Consider the following 8394-nt stretch of genomic DNA (forward strand, 5'->3'; position numbering starts at 1 on the left):
GGTTGGCTTCTGTAAAGTTCCTATTTGTAGTACGGTGGTTCTTGTTCGTTCATGTGCTGTTAAAGATGCTCTCAACAAAAGCAATACACATATACACACGCACGCACACATACACACGCTGCTCTCAACAAAAGCAATACATTCCGAACAAGCTCACATAAACATTGAAAAACAATTACAATATTGCCTAACTTTACATTGAAAACACCTTTAGAAAAAAGGATTTGTAAATTTTGATGCAGCAAATCTGTTCAAGGTACACTTTCTCGTGGAGTGTGACTTATATTCTGATATTAGATACAATCTATGGCAGTATATCTCCGTATTAACCCCTTATTTTCACAAATGACTTCAAAAGCTCAGTTTATTTACTACGTCATGGAAGATTTATGAAACCTCTTGTAGCATTAATACCACAAATGTATAATACGGACGAAAACAAGCGGTTTAGTCCTCAGTCAATAATTATAATGTTCACGTGTGCATGTGGGTGTAATACTGTAAATCGTGGCTCATATGCCGAAGGGGCAGGTGGTCTAAATTTTTACTGCGAGTTTTATATGATTTCAACGTGTCAGTTGTACACCACTCGACGCGTTAAAAACCTATTTTCGTATTCTTTTCAAGTTCATTATAATGTCAAATTGATGCCATTGTGGCCTTGTGGTTAAACCCTTTGCTCGAGGCCATGGATTCGACATCAGCACAATGTGTAAAGCCCATTTCTGGTGTCCCTTACACAGATATTGCTGGACTCTCACGCGCTTTACCCATAACACTATACGGGATCACTTAGCAACCTGGTGCCCCTCCGCTCAGAATGACAAGTGCCAGTGTGTGGCTGATACATGCTGATACGGGTCAGTTGTCAGCTTGGTGCTCAACTTATCCTTGTTGGCCAGTAGGTCAAGGCCTGTGAGAAAATGATTGTGGCCTACACTGGAGGGGCTTAACAAAACCAAAAGCTGGAGTTGAAAAGCAGCAACAACAAGCAGCTAAAATTGACACGCAATGACCACAATTATTCGAATGTCAAAAATATAATACAAAATGTCATCTCGTGGGCTGCTATCCTTTCAAACGTCCAAACTACGTCCCTCCTGTGCTTTCTTGTGTCAGTCACGACACGGCTTTGAAACTTCCACCTCATATTACGCACACCCATAGGTGTAAGCAGACTCCCGGTACATTCATGCAGATGAAGGCGGTAGAGTAGTTAAAGCGTTCGCTCGTCACGTCGTAAGTCCGGGTTAGATTCTCCACAATGTGTTGAGGCCATTTCTAGTGTCCCCGACGTGATATTGCTGGATATTTGCATAAAGGGGCGTAAAACTAAACTCACTCGCTCACTCACTCATGCAGAGGATATCCAGAAAGCAGGTAAACCAGAAGCGTCCACGTGCCACTGTCCGATCACAACGTGCCTGTACCACCCCGGAGTCAGCGGTAGATCTACAACATACAAGTGCCTAAGACGTTAGTTCTTTAAACATCAGTGAATAAGTTTAATTATACTCCGCTCTACCAATATTCCAGTAACATCGCGGCAAGGGAAACCAGAAGCTGGCTTAGCGCATTGCTGGCCTAACGCGTGTGGGAAATGTGCGAGTTATCAGTAGTTATCCAGCCATGATGTTATTGGAACTTTTCTGAAATGGATATTTTGGATAGTAAGGTCTTCAATTCGTCTCTCTCACCACACATGGAAAGTGAAAAATATACTCAACAACAAGTAAAAGAACATATCACCAAAGATATTGACATATTGAGTTCTCTCAACAGGTCCAACTACTTGCGGACAACTGAATCGTTTCCAGAGTCACGATTTGCAGACTTTATGGGCTAGAAATGAACAGCAGACTAAAAGATTTAAAATGTGGAGACCTGTGGCTCCTTTAGTGAGTAATCTTTAACACTGCACTTGGATTACCTTAGTGACTTACGATCACCTTAGCGCTTGATGAAAGAAGGCCCTGGTCATACTCCAAACCAAGACATAAATGGCTCATGGGCCATTTATGTCTTTGTTTGGAGTATGAGAGCATACAAAGTGATGACAGGAAAGTTCGAAAGGCTGTGGTCAAGATAGCCCTTGGTGTTCAATCTGTTAGCTTCACTCAACCAATTACAGTATTTTTAATCAGGGTAGAAAACTGACATTGTGAGAATCTTTGCAGCGTTTATAAACATTTTACAGTTTCGGTTTCTTCAGACTGTTCAGCGGTTGTTAGTCTAAAAAGGGGTTTTCGTTTGAAAGTTTCATGTTTAAGGCGCGATTTCAATTTTGTTCCAGCTATAATCTTGTGATATATTGTGTAATATTACATGAGTTAAACGGGAGGATTATTCCCCCTTTGACCATTTCTGTTAAGTGGCAGTCCCTCTATTGTAGGCTGACGAAAGTTACCTCAGTTGTCGTCCTCTTTGGGCTTCCAGCATGTCCCCAAGCTCTGGCTACACTAGCTCGTGGACTGATCTTCAGCAGCCCATGCATGTTGGAATTTATGGTAAATGGGTTTTTCTTTTAAATACACAATGCCATTTTCATATGTTACAAATGTTATATCTGAGATTACATTTTCTTAGTAAAGTACAGATTACAAAGACGTTTTGTTGGGCTGAGTCCCATTCGTACCCGCACTCTCAGAGTCAGGCACTTAAATGCCAGCACACAAAGCCAGCTGCCTAACCCGTTCAGCCACCTTAGCTTCACAAATGATAGCTTTATCATATATATAAACAAACAGTGTCATTTATAAAAGTCCTGGTCCCTGGGTGGGAAAGGCGGGTGGGACTCAACCTTCTCTACCCGACAATGTACTAGTATCTGTATTTTACTAAGAAAGATTAATTCCAGATATTACGTGAAGTTTCTTATATATAGTCTTCCAAAAAAGAAGGGGGTCTTCACATTTTTTTATTTACCATTAAAATATTTAGGAGATTTATCGGAGTCAGTCAATGTTGGTATGATATTATTCAATGTTTTGAGAGTGCGTCACCATTTGCACTTCCTTACAACCATAGTTATTTGGAATACAGTCGCTTTTGAAAGATGATTGGTGTATAACATGTAATTTGCATGTACACGACTTTCACTGTAAAACAAATGACTAGAAACAAACACTAACAAATGTGTGATGCTAGATGAGTGTAAAAAGTAATGTTCTAAGTGATTTGTCGACCTTCTTGAAAAAACGTCAAAAACAAGAATGGGACCTCATGCACGTGTATGGGGGCTACTGTGTTGTGCACGTGCATATCATGCGTTGTGTTTAGGGGTGGTAATAGGGGGAAATGATGGTGCGTTCATAAGATGTCTGTCCTTGAAACGATTGTTAACACTTACACTTCCTATCCAAATTCATTATCCAAATTCATTATCCCTCACTTTTTTAAAGAGTATATTTGATACTACAGTGTCAGTGTTTCAAAATGATGTTTTATATCAAATGATGTGAATAAAGGTTGGACAGTCCTATCCCTTTTTTACATTTAAAGCTTTAATGACAGAAATGTTCGAATGCTGTTGTACTGAACAACAAAGCTATCGTCTGTTTGTCTGCACAAGGGTATGGGAGTTAGATCAGCTTAGGTATCCGAGAAGATCCGGGATAGAATAGGTCCTCAGCAACCGATGCTTGCCATAAAAGGCGACTATGCTTGTCGTAAGAGGCGACTAACGGGATCGGGTGGTCAGGCTCGCTGACTTGGTTGACACATGTCATCGGTTCCCAAATGCGCGGGTCGATGCTCGTTCTGTTTTTATCACTGGATTGTCTGGTCCAGACTCGATTATTGACAGACCACCGCCATATAGCTGGAATACTGCTGAGTGTGGCGAAAAACTAAACTCACTCACTCGGGTCACCTGATCGCCTGAGTGCCCAGTACATGAACCTTAACAGACGCCCTCGGGCTACAAAAGGCAAATGATTTTGATGGGGATGAATTGGGGGTGATTGGTAAGTTCAGTATCTTGTTTTCAGAAACGAGCGTTTCTGTATGAATGAACTGCAACAGAGCGTTTTGGTTTGGTGCCGTGTGTTATTTGTCACTGAAGCGTACTTAGAATACCTTTCTATGGTACTGTCCATGTCCTCCCTACCTACCATCACCTCCTTCGGTGAGCTGATATTATATTTGTGACCCATTACTTTAGATGGGACTCAGCTGCATTGCACCGGAACCTCCTATTGTGAATCTCTGTATCTTTTATATTGAATATTTTATACTTGTCAGTGTTATATTTTGCCGGTTCATAAGGGATTTCTTATACCTTTTGCCACAGCGAATGATTAACCGCAACAAATGCAAGAGGTGTTTTTATTATTATTCTTGGAGACCCTGATAAGAGCATTCTTATAAATCATGTCTTTCTGATAATAAAAGAATATATTTATATTTGTAAGTCTAGAGAAAGTTCTTTACAGTTAAATCTTCTCGCTGACCGAATACTATATTATTGTCGAATAGGCAAATATGTATTTCAAGAAAGTGTTTCATGTATTTAGAAATGGTCTGTACCGTAATTTGACAAATGAGTGTTAAATTCAACTTTTTTATCTCAAATAATATGAATTTTCATTAACCTAGCGTCACCACCGGCATATGCATGTAACTTTCCTCTTTTCAGTGACATTCACATATCTTCGTGATCCTAGGATATGTGAGGGTCGCTGCAAAGGCGTGGCCAGTACTTTCGCAATGAGATAAAAAAAAACCCATACAAACGAAAAAAACGAAAAAATATAAACGAATTTCACGTGTAAGGCCGGCTATCAATCTTCCGCCAGCTCTGAAAATTTCATTCGGACGAAAAATAATCAGTCTTCTTTCCATGTTTTCCCCTCCGCTGTTGAAATGCCCTGGTATGATATAAGCCTATGTGATCTATACGTTGCTAGGAATTGTGTTTATATTAATAGGTCTGACTATAATCATTCAGTGGCGGAGGGGTAACTTAGTGGTTATAGCGTTCTCTCTTCACGATGAAAACCCGGGTTCGATTCCCCACTTGGGCACAATGTGTGAAACCAAGTTCTGGTGTCAACTGCCGTTACACCGTTGCAATATTGCCATAGGTGGCATAAAACTAAACTCACTCACTATTATAACCATTCGCATTTTCTTTTATTAGAGGCTGATGTCGAATTTCAGTGTCTGTGTCTAAATGTTTTAGATATATTCTTCTCTGTTCGGTGTCTCAAAAACATTTGGGTCAGCATACATTTCGCACACTGACTGAAAAGAGCGCTGGGTAGGAACTTGTCGAATGACGTCATTACCTATGACGCCATATCTGCACGTGATTTAGCGCTATGGTTTGGTAGATTGGCTACTTCACCGGTGGGACAAGCAAACATATAGTACATTCGGAAACAAAAAGAAGATATGGAACGATATTTATAAAAACTTGATAAGTTCAGTCAAGAGATCGAGCAGTTATAAACATGTTAAAGAGGTGCTTCTCGGTGTTAGGTCAGAATGCCAACTTTCGGGTAAAACTCGTGTCAAGAAAGGAGTGTGGACAAAGGCCCCAACGGAAGCGTCAAACATGCTACAGACCTTCATCCATGTCTCACCAATAGTGTCTTTCTCACACTACACACGGCACACGTGTCAAATTTGACAAGCAAATTTGAAATCGTCTCTGCTCGGAGCCCGTAATTTCAGTTCGATTTTCCGGCCAGTAATTTTACTAATGACATCACACTTACGAAGTTATGTCTGGTTCCTCAATGCACAATTCCATAGGCCGCCGTGCTAAAGACGTTCGCGGCACAGTGCATGTTGATAAAGTTGTTGCCATCGATAAATAAGCAATTCAACAGAAATATTACCATTGTAGGTGAAATGATTCCTCGCCAATGTGAAAATGTTTACTTGGAACATTTATTTCATGATAATTACATATGCTACACTGAAATAAGAAGCAAGTCTATGGAAATGGCGTCCAGTGGGTAAGGATCTGCATATAGTGTAGTGTATAACAGCTAATGCCACACCTATACCATAAACATCAGAATGTCAGCACCTCTTGTGTTAGTGTAAAATATACACCTGGAAATTAATCAAGCAACACCCCAATTTTTTCTATTGGAGCAACTTTGAAGTGTTCTGACAATCAAAATATGCCGGGTTGATATAGTTTGACACTTTTTTATTCAACAGACGATCTCTGACAAACAACTTATAAAGGGAAAAAGTATCAAGACTTTGCTTTATTGCAACGAAATCCAAATTCTTAAAACTGTCTTAAATTCATGAAAAAATGGACACAATTTACTATTCATCCACAGACGTTGTTGTCAGGTGTATTAACACAAATGTCACATGGAAAGAAAGAACAGTCATCTGAGAGTCTGCACACCGACTTTCATCAATATCTAGTGTGTCCTCCCTGCGCACGCACCACCGATTCCAGACGCCTCCTCATTCCTTGGATGAGTCTCCGGATCTGATTCTGGGGGATCCTGTTCCACTCCTCATGCAGGGCAGCCGTCAATTCGTTGAGATTATGGACTGGTGGGTCTCTCTGCCTCACACGACGGCCAATAAAGTCCCACAAATGTTCAATGGGGTTGAGGTCAGGGCTCATGGCAGGCCATGGAATTCTGTCAATTGCATTTTGCCGCAAAAAATCATTTACAGCATGCGCCCTGTGAGGTCTAGCATTGTCGTCCATAAATATGGGTCTCGTTGCCAGAGGATGGTTCTCAAAATGAGGTACCACAGCCCTGTCAAGAACCTCCTGTTGGTAACGAACACCGTTAAGGTTGCCACGGATGGTAATGATATCCAACTTGCAGTTCATGGAAATGCACCCCCATACCATAACGGAACCTCCCCCAAAGGCCACAGTCTCCTGGATGTTCCGTGGAGCCATTGCTGTGTTCCTCTGCCTCCAGACCCGAGTACGACCGTCCACCATGTGCAGCAAGAACCGGCTCTCATCTGAGAAATGGACCTTCCTCCAAGAGGCAATGTTCCAGTGCAAACGGTCATTACACCAGGCCAGTCGGGCTGCCTTATGGGCTGGAGACAGTCTGGGTCGCTTGATTGGCCTCCTTGCCCGGTATCCTGCAGCTTTCAGACGATTCCGAACAGTCCTGTTCGAGATGGGTCTCCCTGGAAGCCACTCCTGTCTCAACCGAGAGCTCGAGTCGAAGGACCTGCGCCGTACAAGTCTCAGTAAAGCTCTGTCCTCCCGGACTGTGGTCTTCCTGGGTCTTCCTGGTCTAGGCAGGTCTTTAACTTCATTAGTGGCCCGGTATTTTTTCAAAAGTTTTGAAATTATGGAATGATGTCGTCCGATTTGAGTCCCGATTTGTCTTTGAGACATACCAGCATTCCTCATGCCGATTATTTGCCAACGAGTGGCCTCTGATAATTTCCTACGTGCCATGACATTGAAATGAATGAAAAACCGAATGCAATCGACAACCTGCGCTTGTAAACACCCCAGGGAAAAAGTGCATTTTTCGAAAGTTGAGGTTAAAGCAATGCACGTGCGCTGTGCAAGCTTCACGCGCGTCATATCAACCCATGAAAAGCTCATGCTGTATGTCAATACATCAAAATTGAATAATCAATCATCAAAATTACTTCGTTAAACTTTGTTAAGTTTTTATGTGTCTTTGAATTTGGTGTTGCTTAATTAATTTCCATATGTATATAATGAACCTGTATGTGATTTTCGGAGGTTAGCCGCTAGTTATACTACTTCCTTCCTGATGTGTAGTGGAACAAGTTAGCAGCTACAGCTTGTGTTGTGCTGTGACCCTCATGTCTTGGGGTCAGCTGCAGTATTTGGGCGCCCAAAGCGACAAGGAGGCATGGACTTAGCTAAGGGCTGTAAAATAAACGGGTCAAACTCAGTTTGGGGACCCAAACGTTGTAAGGCTCTAAATGAAAATGAAAGTGTTCACTTTTTTACAAATATTTCACCATTTCTGAGTTTGAAAAAAGAGACTGCAGACGACAGAGGAAAAAATGGGAAAATACTGCTTAAGTATTCACTGTTTATCTGGTGAGTAAGGATGTAATAAAATTCATGTCATGTCCTGATAATGACCCATTTAAATTAGAACATATGCCGGTATATAGCCTCTGATTTAGACAGTGAGTTAAAGTCGCATTGAACAGCATTTAAGTTAGGGTAACTAAGAGTCATATATATATATTTCAATTTTAATCTGTTCACAATGTAATTCAAACCTGCCCGTCAGTGATCCAATACCGTGATTGTAGACGGTGCTAAAGACTCGTGGAAATAGTGCTTTTGTGCATCTGAAGTTGGGGCTCTTCGTCTTTATTTAACGCATCATCTTAATGTAATAAAAATAATAGCAAAAATAGCTTACAGTGTAAAGGTAAGTTTTTTCACGTTAA

This window comes from Haliotis asinina, chromosome 4 (genome assembly GCF_037392515.1).
Source record: "Haliotis asinina isolate JCU_RB_2024 chromosome 4, JCU_Hal_asi_v2, whole genome shotgun sequence".
Classification (NCBI taxonomy): domain Eukaryota; kingdom Metazoa; phylum Mollusca; class Gastropoda; order Lepetellida; family Haliotidae; genus Haliotis; species Haliotis asinina.